The 14,383-nt window shown below is 40.2% G+C and overlaps 1 protein-coding gene across 2 annotated transcripts in view; it reads left to right on the top strand.

The window, feature by feature from the left end:
* The first annotated feature begins 281 nt into the window (after positions 1-281).
* The window catches only part of LOC139416530 (neural cell adhesion molecule L1-like protein), a 135,812-nt gene continuing 121,710 nt past the window's right edge, over positions 282-14,383 (top strand). The window contains exon 1 of one of the 2 annotated variants that reach the window (XM_071165235.1): positions 282-407. The gene's annotated coding sequence lies outside the window, so the exon portion shown is untranslated. The remainder of the gene's footprint in view (positions 408-14,383) is intronic. The other variant, XM_071165236.1, reaches the window with a different exon arrangement.

The following is a 14,383-nucleotide window of genomic DNA, read 5'->3' as shown; positions in this document are numbered from 1 at the left end:
GAAAGCTTCTAAATTGCTTTCAACACCCCGTGCGCAGGCACATTGCACAGCGGTGGGGGAAATATATTGCCAGCTGCCTATACATTAAATATTAGTTTATATTTACCAGTATATTATTTAATCACGTGGGTACCAACGGTGGCCTCACCTGTGATGATTCTGTATATCGCTCTGTCTAACCAAAAGCTGAACGCAATTATCGCAGTCTTTCTCTACAGTTTGCATGACAAGGAGTTGTATTCATTTGTTTCCGATGTATAAATTATGCACACGTTTGGGTCATTCTCTTGACAACCGGCAAAGTGATTTATGGGGCTAAACTCTGGGGGAGCTCGCTATCATCCAAAGTTGATTGAAGCACCACATGCAAGTCATCATTTACGTTGGATTTACTTTTTACTACGAAGGTAAGTATTATTTAACATGCATGGTCTATATTGAAGTGTCAGTGTGATCCTTTTAAAGTCTAGATAATACGTAAGGCGATACTGCATATGATTTTTCGCACAGACTGAACGTGTTGTATGCAAGTTTCACATTCACAGAACTGTTCGGATGATGTATTATTTTTGTTTTTATTTCTGAACATGGTGTAGCATGAATATGTTCGAACAACACCTATATTGCTGTTGATCGTGCATTATAACGATACGTGTAAATTTGTCATGGAAAATGCACAGTTCCTTTTGCCCATGCCTGTCCTCACGAGTGACTTTATTCAGAGTATGAAACCATCCTGATTTACAGCTGTTGTCGGTTGACTTTTATGTTTGTTTTTTTTCTGGGCAGGTTTTTACATGTAATGTGTCACATACATCTGCGTTAACTTGGACTGATAGGTTCTTGCGCAAGTTCTCCCCTAAAGGCTTCTTCTACTTTTTCTCCTTTGTCCCTCTTCATAGGACTATGTGTTTAAATTACCAGTTTTGTTGGATGATATTCCATTCATCCAGCTCAATGTAACATCAATAGGTTTAGGCTACTACATGATACTCAAATTTAAATACCACCTTGCACACTCTTGCCTGCATCTAGCTGGTCTAGGGTGTAATCATTAATCCAAATAGTTGCAAACAAGAGTTTCTATTGGACAAATTCAGGTAGGTTTATCTCTGTTTCATTCTGTTTGCTTACACCCCTGTTTCATTCTGTTTGCTTACACCACTGATCACCCACGCACACACAGTTCACTTTCATAGTAGGCTGATACAAACAGCGTTATCACTTTGCTCATTGTATAATTCCTTCTTGCATCTATGCCCTCTCCTCCTCTCACCTGTTACCCTTCACTTGTGGACTTCAGTGCACAACACAGCAGCAAAAACCTTCATACCACATAACCACTAACCGCTACACAGCCTATATAATTGTCAATGTCATCATATTAGCTAACGTCATAGTCAACATAGCTACTAGAACTAACGCGTTAGTAATCCCGCTACAATCGTGCAGTACAGTGTACAGCAAGCAGTTTAGCAGTTACACCGGCGGGCCCCGGTGGAAATAAATGTATAAAACCAAAAGCATACCTTGACTTGGAAGAGTTCCAGTGTTGGATAGCAATAGCAAGTTAGGTAACATAAATAGCATTCCTTCATTTGTTAAAAACTGTTCAACTATTGTCGTTCTCTCTATTTGTCAACTACTCACCACATTTTATTTAGGTTGGAGGACATCCTCCGGAAGTTGTCATAATTACTGTGTAAGTCTATGGAAGGGGGTGAGAACCATGAGCCTCCTAGGTTTTTGTATTGAAGCCAATGTACCCAGAGGAGGACGGAAAAAAAGCTGTCCTCCGTCTACACAATGGTGCTACCCCAGAGAGTGCTGTTGAGGCTACTGTAGACCTTCATTGCAAAACAGTGTGTTTTAAATCAGTTATATGATGACGTGAATATATTTAGTATAGTTTAATCTAAAAAGTAGAACTTTTTTTTTATGTGTTACTATATTTTTATTTTCATGAAATTCACTGATTAGGATGGTCCTCCTCTGAGGAACCCTCACTGGTCTGTGTTCAAGCTGTGTTCTCTCTATATCTCCTTCAACTGAAGGAGAATAAGAGTAGGTTTCCCAGGGCATTGGCAATGGTCGGTCCTCTGAAGCTTGGCTATTCAGTCCACTGCAGCTTTATACAGGGAAATGGTTTGAGCCTCTTTCATTGTGACCCAACTTGACTGCTATGGGGTAATTGGAGAATCCAGGGATACTCAAACTCCCCACTGTGCTGTGATGTTGGAGCCAGCGTTCAATGAATACATTTACAGCACAGCACACCAAACTGCTACATAGGAATTCATTTTCATCCAGTCCTGTCCTGCAAACTTCTATCATAGTTCACACGTTAGTATGCTCTCCCAGTTCCTTTCCTTGTCATTCATTCACAGCAAACACAGAAATCTGCACACAAACACTGTTACAGACTTTGTTTTTTCTCTTGATTGCATTTTTTGCAGTTGTTTCTCTTTGGGTGTGGCATACTGATTGGAATCATCCTTGTTGGTCAGGATGTGTTGCACCTGTGCTAGCACAGCTGATATGTAGGGGCTACTGGCCCATTGCTTCAGTTGGAAAAAGAGATGTTGGAAGAGCGACACCTCTGTTTACGGTTGTTTAACAGAGCCTTTACCTTATTTGTTTTCCCCAATTTTGGTTTCACTAGCTAAGTTGGTGTGTTTTTTTTCTTCTTCTTTTAGTTGGTCTGATGTCAGAGAAATCCAGTTAGTGTCCATGCAGGGCATCTTTTTTAAGACCCAACTGGAGTTTCTTGGTGAGCACTCAGTTGGCCCTCCATGGATGCCTTTCAGAACCCATTTTAAAACCCCACCTGTTTCATTTCGGTTGTCAGTGGCTCATTTGTTAGTTACCTTTTTCTTTGGAGCAAAGTTTTTTTGGTTTCTTATTGGGGAATGTAACAAAATGGGGGCTTGTGTCCCAGGTTTGTTGTTGTCGCTCAAATCACTCTGAAACAAGGGAAGGTTGCATAAACACTAACAAAAAAAATAATGGGGTGGTTCTCAATATGCCTACTACCATGCTCCACACTCCGAGGACGTTTTCTTGAGTACATTCTTGTGAGAACGAGAGTGTGGAGAACACATAAAACATTACATTTGAGAAGCACTCACGCTCCCCCTACTGTATTATGTCACGCTGCACCTCCCCATTCACTGAACCGAAACAAGATATACACAAAGCAAACGTTTTACTTCATAATTATCAGCTAGCTACAATGCATTGCAAAACTATTCATCCCCCTTGGCGTTTTTCCTATTTTGTTGCATTACAACCTGTAATTTAAATGGATTTTTATCTGCATTTCATGTAATGGACAAAATAGTCCAAATTGGTGAAGTGAAATTAAAAAAACTACTTGTTTCAAAAAAATAAAAAAAGGAAAAGTGGTGCGTGCATATGTATTCACCCCCTTTGCTATGAAGCCCCTTAATAAGATCTGGTGCAACCAATTATCTTCAGAAGTCACATAATTAGTTAGATTGCACACAGGTGGACTTTATTTAAGTATCACATGCTCTGTCACATGATCTCAGTGTATATACACACCTGTTCTGAAAGGCCCCAGAGTCTGCAACACCACTAAGCAAGGGGCACCACCAAGCAAGCGACACCATGAAGACCAAGGAGCTCTCCAAACAGGTCCGGGACAAAGTTGCGAAGGACAGATCAGGGTTGGGTTATTAAAAAATATCAGAAACTTTGAACATCCTACGGAGCAGCAATAAATCCATTATTTAAAAAATGGAAAGAATATAGCACCACAACAAACCTGCCAAGAGGGCCGCCCACCAAAACTCACAGAACAGGCAAGGAGGGCATTAATCAGAGAGGCAGCAAAGAGACCAAAGATAACCCTGAAGGCGCTGCAAAGCTCCACAGCAGAGATTGGAGTATCTGTCCATAGGACCACTTCAAGCTGTACACTCCAAAGAGCTGGGCTTTACGGAAGAGTGGCCAGAAAAAAGCCAATGCTTAAAGGAAAAAAATAACACGTTTGGTGTTTGCCAAAAGGCATGTGGGAGACTCCCCAAACATATAGAAGAAGGGGTACTATAGTCAGATGAGACAAAAATTTAGCTTTTTGGCCATAAAGGAAAACACTGTCTGGAGCAAACCCAACACCTCTCATCACCCTGAGAAGACCATCCCCACAGTGAAGCATGGTGGTGGCAGCATCATGCTGTGGGGATGTTTTTCATCGGCAGGGGCTGGAAAACTGGTCAGAATTTAAGAAATGATGGATGGTGCTAAATATGGGGACATTCTTGAGGGAAACCTGTTTCAGTCTTCCAGAGATTTGAGACTGGGACGGAGGTTCACCTTCCAGCAGGAAAATGACCCAAAGCATACTGCTAAAGCAACACTCGAGTGGTTTAAGGGGAAACATTTAAATGTCTTGAAATGGCCTAGTCATAGCTGAGACCTCAATCCAATTGAGAATATGTGGTATGATTTAACCTTTTCATGCGTGAGTTCCAACTATCTCTAATGGTCGCCCCAGCGTGAGTTTTTTTTATGCACGTGATGTTAGAATGTTCTCTCCATTCCAGAATGTGATTGATACGTAACAGTACATTTAATCCGCGCTGCCCTCAAACTAAAGCACGCAGCCTGTTTATATTTATAGGCTGTTTCAACTTCAATTTCAAAGGATTTTCTAACAAGTTTTTATTCTAAAAACAGTTTGAATTTAGGTGTGTTCCGCCACCTCATTCATTCACATAAAAATAGTCATTTTTACTTTTGCGGGCAATTACATTTTTGAGACATTTCTGACATGGACAAAATTCCAATGCTAATTGCGTCAGAAGTATTATCTTGTGTTGTATTTTGAAGCTACATGGCCTTATGACTCCTAAGTGGTGCAGCGGTCAAAGGCACAGCACATCAGTGTTAGAGGCGTCACTACAGACTCCCCTGGTTCAAATCCAGGCTGCGTTTCTGTCAAAGTAAGTGCCTTATTACGTTTAATAGTTTCCATATGCCGTTTCTGCTGTAGCTCACTGTATGTATGGATCATAATATATTCCTTATAACCGCGGACACGTGAGGTAACGTTACACATTTTATAACCTTTATGGTGTTATAGTCAATCGTGCTTACGTAGGTACATTCTATTAGCTCTGTAAAACTATGCTAGTTGCGTCAGAGAACTATTAGCTTGTGTTGTATTTTGAAGCTACCCTGGCCTTATGACTCCCAAGTGGCGCAGTGGTCTATGGCACTGCATCTCAGTGCTAGGCTTCACTACAGACACCCTGGTTCAAATCCAGGCTGTATCACAACTGGCTGTGATTGGGAGTCCCATAGTGCAGCGCACAATTGGCCCAACGTTGTCCCAGTACGCATTCGAAAAGTGCCCTCCGTGCTCCGTTTTGCATACTTTCATTTAGACTCATACTCCGAACCTCTGTGCTCCAATTTGCGTGCTCGGAGCATGGTAGTATGCTTTTTGAGAAACACCTGTGGACTTCGATTGAAAGTATTTGAAGAAAAGCCCACTTGGGAAGTACTATACCGATGTACCAAGGAGGATCTTACTCTCGAGAAACCTGCAGTCCTTGTAGATGAGTTTGTGTTGACGCTTTACAGTAGTTATCCCTACACAAAATCAATCTAGAGAAGTTCAGCCTTTTCCCCCAGTGCCCCAAAAAATATTAGTCAGAAAGGTGGAAACGAAGAACCAGTTATTTGTCATTACTGTCATGAGAAAGAACACATTAGCTGTGTCCAAATACCCATACAGTACTAGCGCACTACGACTTAAACTGCATACCATTTACTCATCGTTGCATACTATTTAGCATGTACTATTTAGTATGCAGCATGAAATGGCCGTAACACACTAGCGGCTCCTGATTGGCTGAGTAGGTGAGGCAGGGCTGAGTGCGGGTGGATTTTTCCATATTCAACAGAAATGCATTGCATTAACCATTTCCAATTTGGAGTTATAGGCCTACTCAGGCTCGTTATAGGCAGACTATCACATTCAACCTATACCGTAGTAGACCATATAACCTATTTAAAAAGTACTGAGACAGGAACTGATAATTTGGTTCCATTTCAACATATGTATTAGTCAAAAGGCACTCGCACAGCTGAGATATCTTTGTTGCAGGTGCATGGTGACAGTTGAATAAGATGAGAAAAAAGAAGAAACCCACACACTGCTCTTGATAGTATCACTGCTCTTTAATAAGCATTAAGTATCGGCCTCAAGGCCTTCGTCAGAGCTTTTGTGAGTAAAAGAAAAAAAGTTGCAGACATAGCTCCACCCACATCCGTTCCATGCATCGAACGAGGTTGGAGTCGAGGGAAATAAATGTTACCAAATATAACAATGTGCATTTCATAAATATTGTAATAAAGTGTGTACATAAAACATATTAATTAAACACGTCTGTAAAACCACAATGAGGACATCGACCGACCAAGCAAGTTTTCATAAATCATTGGGTACAGTGCAACAAAAACGTCAGAGTAATCTGAAATGGTGGCATTAATTCATTTTCACATTTACAACATAACATACATAGACATTTCATTATTAAGACCTTTAGGAAATAATGTCTGGAGGGTGAAAATCCCAAAACATTCTCTTTTGCTCAGAGTATTATTTAAATCACCTCCCCTGTCTGATATCTTAAATTTCTCTGTGCCACAAAATCTAAAGGTAAAAATGGTCATTAAAATGTACTGCGACTGGATAATCCCTGTCATTTCTACTGATTGAACATTTATGTTAATTCATTCTCTGTTTGCGAGAACGAGAGGTTTTACCTACATAACACAGCCCACATGGACATTTTAATAATTTAGATAACATGGGTGGTGGAGCACGTAATAATGTAATTTATTTGGAACTGTTTTCCTGTATGTGGGTTGCTGAAATATTCTGTCACGCCCTGGTCTAAGTATTTTGTGTTTTCTTTATTATTTTGGTCAGGCCAGGGTGTGACATGGGTTATTTATTGTGGTGTGGTTGTCTTGGGGTTTTTGTAGGTTATGGGATTGTGGTGTAGTATAGTTGTCTAGGTAAGTCTATGGTTGCCTAGAGTGGTTCTCAATCAGAGGCAGGTGTTTTTCGTTGTCTCTGATTGGGAACCATATTTAGGCAGCCATATTCTTTGAGTGTTTCGTGGGTGATTGTTCCTGTCTCAGTGTTTGTTTGCACCAGATAAGGCTGTTTTAGGTTTTCACGTTACGTTTATTGTTTTGTATTGTTCGTGGTTATCTTTTATTAAACATGTATCGAAATAACCACGCTGCATTTTGGTCCGCCTCTCCTTCACCGGAAGAAAACCGTAACATATTCACACTTCATCATATTGTTGCACTGTGTGCAACCTCTGCATCCATAGCTACCATTTGGAAGAGGGTGTAAAAGAGCCTTGCTGATTTTCTTTTGTAGCTGGCAGTTGGCGTGGACCAATTTATTGCATAAATTGCGACCTCTCCTATATACAATAAGTGGTGGATTCTTAAATTCAGCTGGCAAAGCTGGGTCCGATGATTAAACATGGCAGTGTTTCTTGACAGCATCTCCCACTTTGCGCGAGTAGAAAGTATACAGTACCAGTCAAAAATTTGGACACCTACTTATTCCAGGCTTTTTCTTTATTTTTGACTATTTTCCACATTGTTGAATAATCGTGAAGACCTCAAACTATGAAATAACACATATGGAATCATGTGGTAACCAAAATACAGTGCCTTGCGAAAGTATTCGGCCCCCTTGAACTTTGCGACCTTTTGCCACATTTCAGGCTTCAAACATAAAGATATAAAACTGTATTTTTTTGTGAAGAATCAACAACAAGTGGGACACAATCATGAAGTGGAACGACATTTATTGGATATTTCAAACTTTTTTAACAAATCAAAAACTGAAAAATTGGGCGTGCAAAATTATTCAGCCCCTTTACTTTCAGTGCAGCAAACTCTCTCCAGAAGTTCAGTGAGGATCTCTGAATGATCCAATGTTGACCTAAATGACTAATGATGATAAATACAATCCACCTGTGTGTAATCAAGTCTCCGTATAAATGCACCTGCACTGTGATAGTCTCAGAGGTCCGTCAAAAGCGCAGAGAGCATCATGAAGAACAAGGAACACACCAGGCAGGTCCGAGATACTGTTGTGAAGAAGTTTAAAGCCGGATTTGGATACAAAAAGATTTCCCAAGCTTTAAACATCCTAAGGAGCACTGTGCAAGCGATAATATTGAAATGGAAGGAGTATTAGACCACTGCAAATCTACCAAGACCTGGCCGTCCCTCTAAACTTTCAGCTCATACAAGGAGAAGACTGATCAGAGATGCAGCCAAGAGGCCCATGATCACTCTGGATGAACTGCAGAGATCTACAGCTGAGGTGGGAGACTCTGTCCATAGGACAACAATCAGTCGTATATTGCACAAATCTGGCCTTTATGGAAGAGTGGCAAGAAGAAAGCCATTTCTTAAAGATATCCATAAAAAGTGTTGTTTAAAGTTTGCCACAAGCCACCTGGGAGACACACCAAACATGTGGAAGAAGGTGCTCTGGTCAGATGAAACCAAAATTGAACTTTTTGGCAACAATGCAAAACGTTATGTTTGGCGTAAAAGCAACACAGCTGAACACACCATCCCCACTGTCAAACATGGTGGTGGCAGCATCATGGTTTGGGCCTGCTTTTGTTCAGCAGGGACAGGGAAGATGGTTAAAATTGATGGGAAGATGGATGGAGCCAAATACAGGACCATTCTGGAAGAAAACCTGATGGAGTCTGCAAAAGACCTGAGACTGGGACGGAGATTTGTCTTCCAACAAGACAACGATCCAAAATATAAAGCAAAATCTACAATGGAATGGTTCAAAAATAAACATATCCAGGTGTTAGAATGGTCCAGACCTGAATCCAATCGAGAATCTGTGGAAAGAACTGAAAACTGCTGTTCACAAATGCTCTCCATCAAACCTCACTGAGCTCGAGCTGTTTTGCAAGGAGGAATGGGAAAAAATTTCAGTCTCTCGATGTGCAAAACTGATAGAGACATACCCCAAGCGACTTACAGCTGTAATCGCAGCAAAAGGTGGCGCTACAAAGTATTAACTTAAGGGGGCTGAATAATTTTGCACGCCCAATTTTTCAGTTTTTGATTTGTTAAAAAAGTTTGAAATATCCAATAAATGTCGTTCCACTTCATGATTGTGTCCCACTTGTTGTTGATTCTTCACAAAAAATACAGTTTTATATCTTTATGTTTGAAGCCTGAAATGTGGCAAAAGGTCGCAAAGTTCAAGGGGGCCGAATACTTTCGCAAGGCGCTGTAGTGTTAAACTAACCAAATATATTTTAGATTCTTCAAAGTGGCCACCTTTGTCTTGATGACAGCTTTGCACACTCTTGGCATTCTCTCAACCGGCTTCATGAGGTACAGTGGTTCCTCCTTTAAAAATTGTGAGCTTATGCCATGGGATTTAGAGGTCATTTGTGGTTTAGTACGGTACCCTGCGTCACCACTTCATTGCTCCAGACCAGCGGAAGGGGGAGTTAGATCACTGATTTTGCTTTTGGGTCCTACTGGGTCTCTAACAATGAATGGGCGACATAAACCTAAATAGAAACTGATAATTGTGCACGACTTCAGTATTACTTATGTCGTGTCTTTACTATCATTAACTGAAGACTGATCGTTTTTTTAATTAGTTACTGTGCGATCAACTGATTAATCATGTAACTAATTAACTAGGAAGTCGGGGCACCCAGGAAAAATATTCAGATTACACAGTTATCATTTCCTAAAATAACTTTTCATATATTTTATCTGATCAATTAGTCTTCAAATTAATGAATTATTTACTGTACCTCACGTTAGTCTCATTCCAAACGTCATAAATTGTTGGTTATCTGCACAAACCCAGTCTTCACTGTGAGTCATCCATACATCAATTGTCTTAAATAATTTATTTATTACTAATTCACAGAAATGCATAAACAAACAAACAAATAAACAAACAAGGTAAATGTAATGATAGGAAAATGCGCCCTAGTGGGCTAAACCGGCATGGCGGCTTGTTAAACAAAAAGGGGAAGTGGGGGTCGACTAAAGTCACTACAGAGTGATAGTTATAACAATTAAAATGCGAAGCCTTTACACATGAACGCTCACTCATTCGGGAACAATTGCAATCAATATATTTACGCTCAGTGTGTCGTCTTGATCGCTGATGAAAAGTTTGTGTCTTTCGTAGAATTGTCCGTCTCTCTCCCTCTCTCTCTGTCTTGGTTAGAGGGGATAGTTCAAAGTGACATTCGTTATAGAATGGGTATTTCGGGGGTTGTCGTTCTTCACGTTCTATGATACCGAATTCCTAGCTGCAGAGTAGTAATTAGTATCAAAGACTTGTTCTTATTCGGTCGGTATCGATAGTCTAAGAGTTTAACTACGTGGTATGGTTAAAAGATTCTGGAACCTTTAGCCATCTCGTAATTGAGGTAAGCTCGGTCTGGTGATAATTTCTCAAAGTTGGGTTTTATTCGGAATGGCAGAAAGGGGCTGTCCCAGGATGTCTGACCCTAACTGGGCTCAGGGGCGGTCCTCTGATTTAGTTCAAATCCAATTCCGTTTTTGAGTTTTCCTTCATTAAACAGTCCAAAATCATATTGTGTAAACAGTATCATACTCACTCATTCATCTTATACAACAATTAGATGTAAACCTTATATCTGGGCTATTATATAAACAGCGTTATGGTAATGTGGCCACACCGTCTCCCATGAGCTTCCCAAGTTGTGACAAACGGACCAGTTCGTAGCTGGATTCTTCACCGATCTTTTACACTTTCTTCGGAACAGGAAATTTGTTCGTACCTCAAGTTCTGTGAGGTGGAAGGATTTCCTTTGTCCTCTGTGAAAGTTTACCCTCTCTCTACTATGTGGCCATGTGGCAGGGTCTTCTCAGGAATTTATGACCTCTGACCACGGATCCATAATAAATTATTATGGGAATAAATATCACTGAATTACAGAAATATCCTCCAATCCTCTATATGTAATTGTCACTTCATATTTTTCGATATACTGTAGGCCTACCGTAGGTGACATGAGTCTCACTAGTGTTGAGTAATGTGCTGTTAAAAGTGGTGTAGGTCTTATTTATTTTAAGAGCATTTTGAAGTTAGAAGCAATAGGATTTGAAGCAATAGCCTACAACTACTTTAGCACCGTTTCGCGCTGCCCTGAGACAACCATGGGGACTGGTCTTGATAAATCAATGAGATTTTTATGTTCACTGAATCTCCGTTTGGGTATTGGTTAGACTAGAATTAGAAAATTAGGGTGTAGAAATGTTATGCTCTTAGTGTAACCATTATTTAGTTAGGCAAGTCAGTTAAGAACAAATTCTTATTAACAAGGACCGCCTACTCCTTCCTCCCCGTCGGATAATTGAACCCCGGTCTCCCACGTGACCTGCCCTGCCCTCGCAACACGGGGATTCTTTAGCTAAATAGCACAGTACTGTACTCCCGGCCGTCACATTGTACAGCTCCATATTTTCCATTCTATCCTAACGGAAACCCAGAGGGTTTTTTTGTTTTTCTTGGAATAGAAACACCATAATATTAATTAAGAAAATACCATTCAAAGTTTGGACTGACCTTCTAATTTCAGTGTTTTTATTTATTTAATATATTTTCTACATTGTAGAATAATATTTAAGACATCACAACTATGAAATAACACATATGGAATCAGTTAAGAACAAATTCTTATTTACAAGGACAGACTACTCCTTCCTCCTCGTCAATGATTGACCCCGGTCTCCCGCGTGCCATCATTTTCTAGTACAGCCATTATTGAAGGTTATCAAATGCTTCTCAAAGATGTCCTCTGGTGGTCAAACTAGCACTAACTAGCATTATTGGTAGCAGTGGTTCACACAAATAACGTGCAGAGAATTCTGCAGCACCATGCAAGCTGCGCCGCAGTACGCTGCAACTTTTAAAGGACGAACCACTGTAGTCACCTGGAATACATTTCAATTAACAGGTGTGCCTTGTTAAAAGTTCATTTGTGGAATTTCTTTCCTTCTTAATGTGTTTGAGCACAAAAGCTCTGACAAAGGCCTTGAGGCCGATACGTAAAGCTTATTAAATAGTGATACCATCGAGCAGTGTGTGGGTTTCTTCTTTATATTAAAGATCCCAGAAATGTTCCATACGCACAAAAAGCTTACAATATTTATTTCCTATTATGTGCAAACAATTGTTTTACCTCCCTGTTAGTGAGCATTTTTTATATGCCAAGATAATCCATCCACCTGACAGGTGTGGCATATCAAGAAGCTGATTTAACAGCAGATCATTACACAGGTGCACCTTGTGCTGGGGACAATAAAAATACTCTAAAATGTGCAGTTTTGTCACTCGACACAATGCCACACGTCTCAAGTTTTGAGGGCACATTCAATTGGCATACTGACATCAGGAATGTCCACCATACTGTAGCTGTTGGCAGATAATTGAATGTTCTGTTCTCTACCATAAGCCGCCTCCAACGTTGTTTTAGAGAACTTGTCAGTGGGTAGGCCTGGCACCCATGTCTGCGCCCCTGCCAAGTCATGTGAAATCCATAGATTAGGGCCTAATGAATTGATTTCAATTGACTGATGAACTGTAACTCAGTAAAATCTTTGAAATTGTTGCATGTTGCATTTATATTTTTGTTCAGTATATTTTTGTTTAGTGTATATAATTTGACCATGAATTAATTTGATTATTCCTGATTGTTTGAAATGCAGTGTATTGACTGTTAATTGCTCAACATAGCTTATTTAGAGAAAACGTTAAAATTGAGATACTGTATATATCATGAATCACCCATAAGTTAAAAAAAATGTAGATAGGATTTTTAGGCCATTATCGCCCAGCCCTACTCTGTAGCCACATGCCATGCAATCTTTGTCCCCACCCTTCCACTCAGCCTGCTAGATAGCTAGAACAGCTAATTACCCCTTAGCTACCCCACATGCTGTAATTGTCTAATTGAACCCTGCTGGGAAGGGTTTAGAACCTAGCCAATACCTGACTTTGTAGATGTGGCAGAGGTATTCCATAATGTGCCATTCCAATACCCCAATCATTATACTAGGACTGCATGAGTCAAATGCATTTCAGGAGAAATGCTTGAAAGAATGCTTACATGTGGTGTGATGGTGACACAAAGCCGCAAACGGTGATATGCTGTCAATGTCACAGCCTGTATTAACATCCTTTTTTGTTAGCCATTAGGAACAGCACAGTGCTCTCTCTATAAGAGCTTTATCAGGCAGAGAGGTATTCCTGAACCACTTATCAATGTAGCACGGGGAGGGGGGGTAAAGCCTCGTGCCAGTCCAAGATAATCAACACTACAGTGGAAACGATCTGCGGGCAGGCTGTGTCAAGCCTTAAGATGTTTTCTGCTGAAAGGATAGCGTCTAAATACCAAAAAGCCAGAATAATCCAATTTACTCGTAAAATGGAACTATCTAGATTGCAAATAACCTTGCTTCACCCCTACTATTTCAGGGGGGGATTTCCCAGAGCCTAATGTCTGGGTTTAAATTATGCCAACCGTTTCAGTCTCCCAGTCCCTGCCGCTGAAAAACATCCCGAATAAACTGATATACTTGCTGGACTAGTTTGCCGACATGTATTTATTCCTGTAGAAATGTGATTCCAAATAAATGTGAACGTGCATGAAGATGGCAGAATTCAGATATGACATTGTTTTAGCACCACTAAGTTTTTAAACTACGGCGAGCGATACGGTTCCATGTGCCAATAAATAAGCACAATCTACTTTTTCAGTTTTCCAAATTGCCGCTGTCTTGAAGCTAAAATGTGTATATTGTATACTCTGCTAATGACCATACAGCTAATGACCATACAAAAAAAGAGTAACGGAGAGCAATGTACACTGAACAAAAATATAAACAGAACATGTAAAGTGTTGTTTTATCAGCTGAAATAAAAGATCACAGAATTTTCCATAAAAATATTATTTCTCTCAAATTGTGCACAAATTTGTTTACTTATCTGTTAGTTTGCATTTCTCCTTTGCCAAGATAATCCATTCACCTGACAGGTGTGGCATATCAAGAAGATGATTAAACAGTATCATTACATAGGTGCACCTTGTGCTGGGGACAATAAAAAGCCACTCTAAAATGTGCAGTTGTCACACAACACAATGCCACACGTCTCAAGTTGAGGGAGCGTATAATTGGCATGCTGACTGCAGGAATGTCCACCAGAGCTGTTTCCAGAGAATTTAATGTTAATTTCTCTACCATAAGCCGCCTCCAACGTAGTTTTAGAGAATTTTGCAGAACG

This window comes from Oncorhynchus clarkii, chromosome 9 (genome assembly GCF_045791955.1).
Source record: "Oncorhynchus clarkii lewisi isolate Uvic-CL-2024 chromosome 9, UVic_Ocla_1.0, whole genome shotgun sequence".
NCBI lineage: Eukaryota > Metazoa > Chordata > Actinopteri > Salmoniformes > Salmonidae > Oncorhynchus > Oncorhynchus clarkii.
This window is presented reverse-complemented; position numbering and strand designations above follow the sequence as displayed.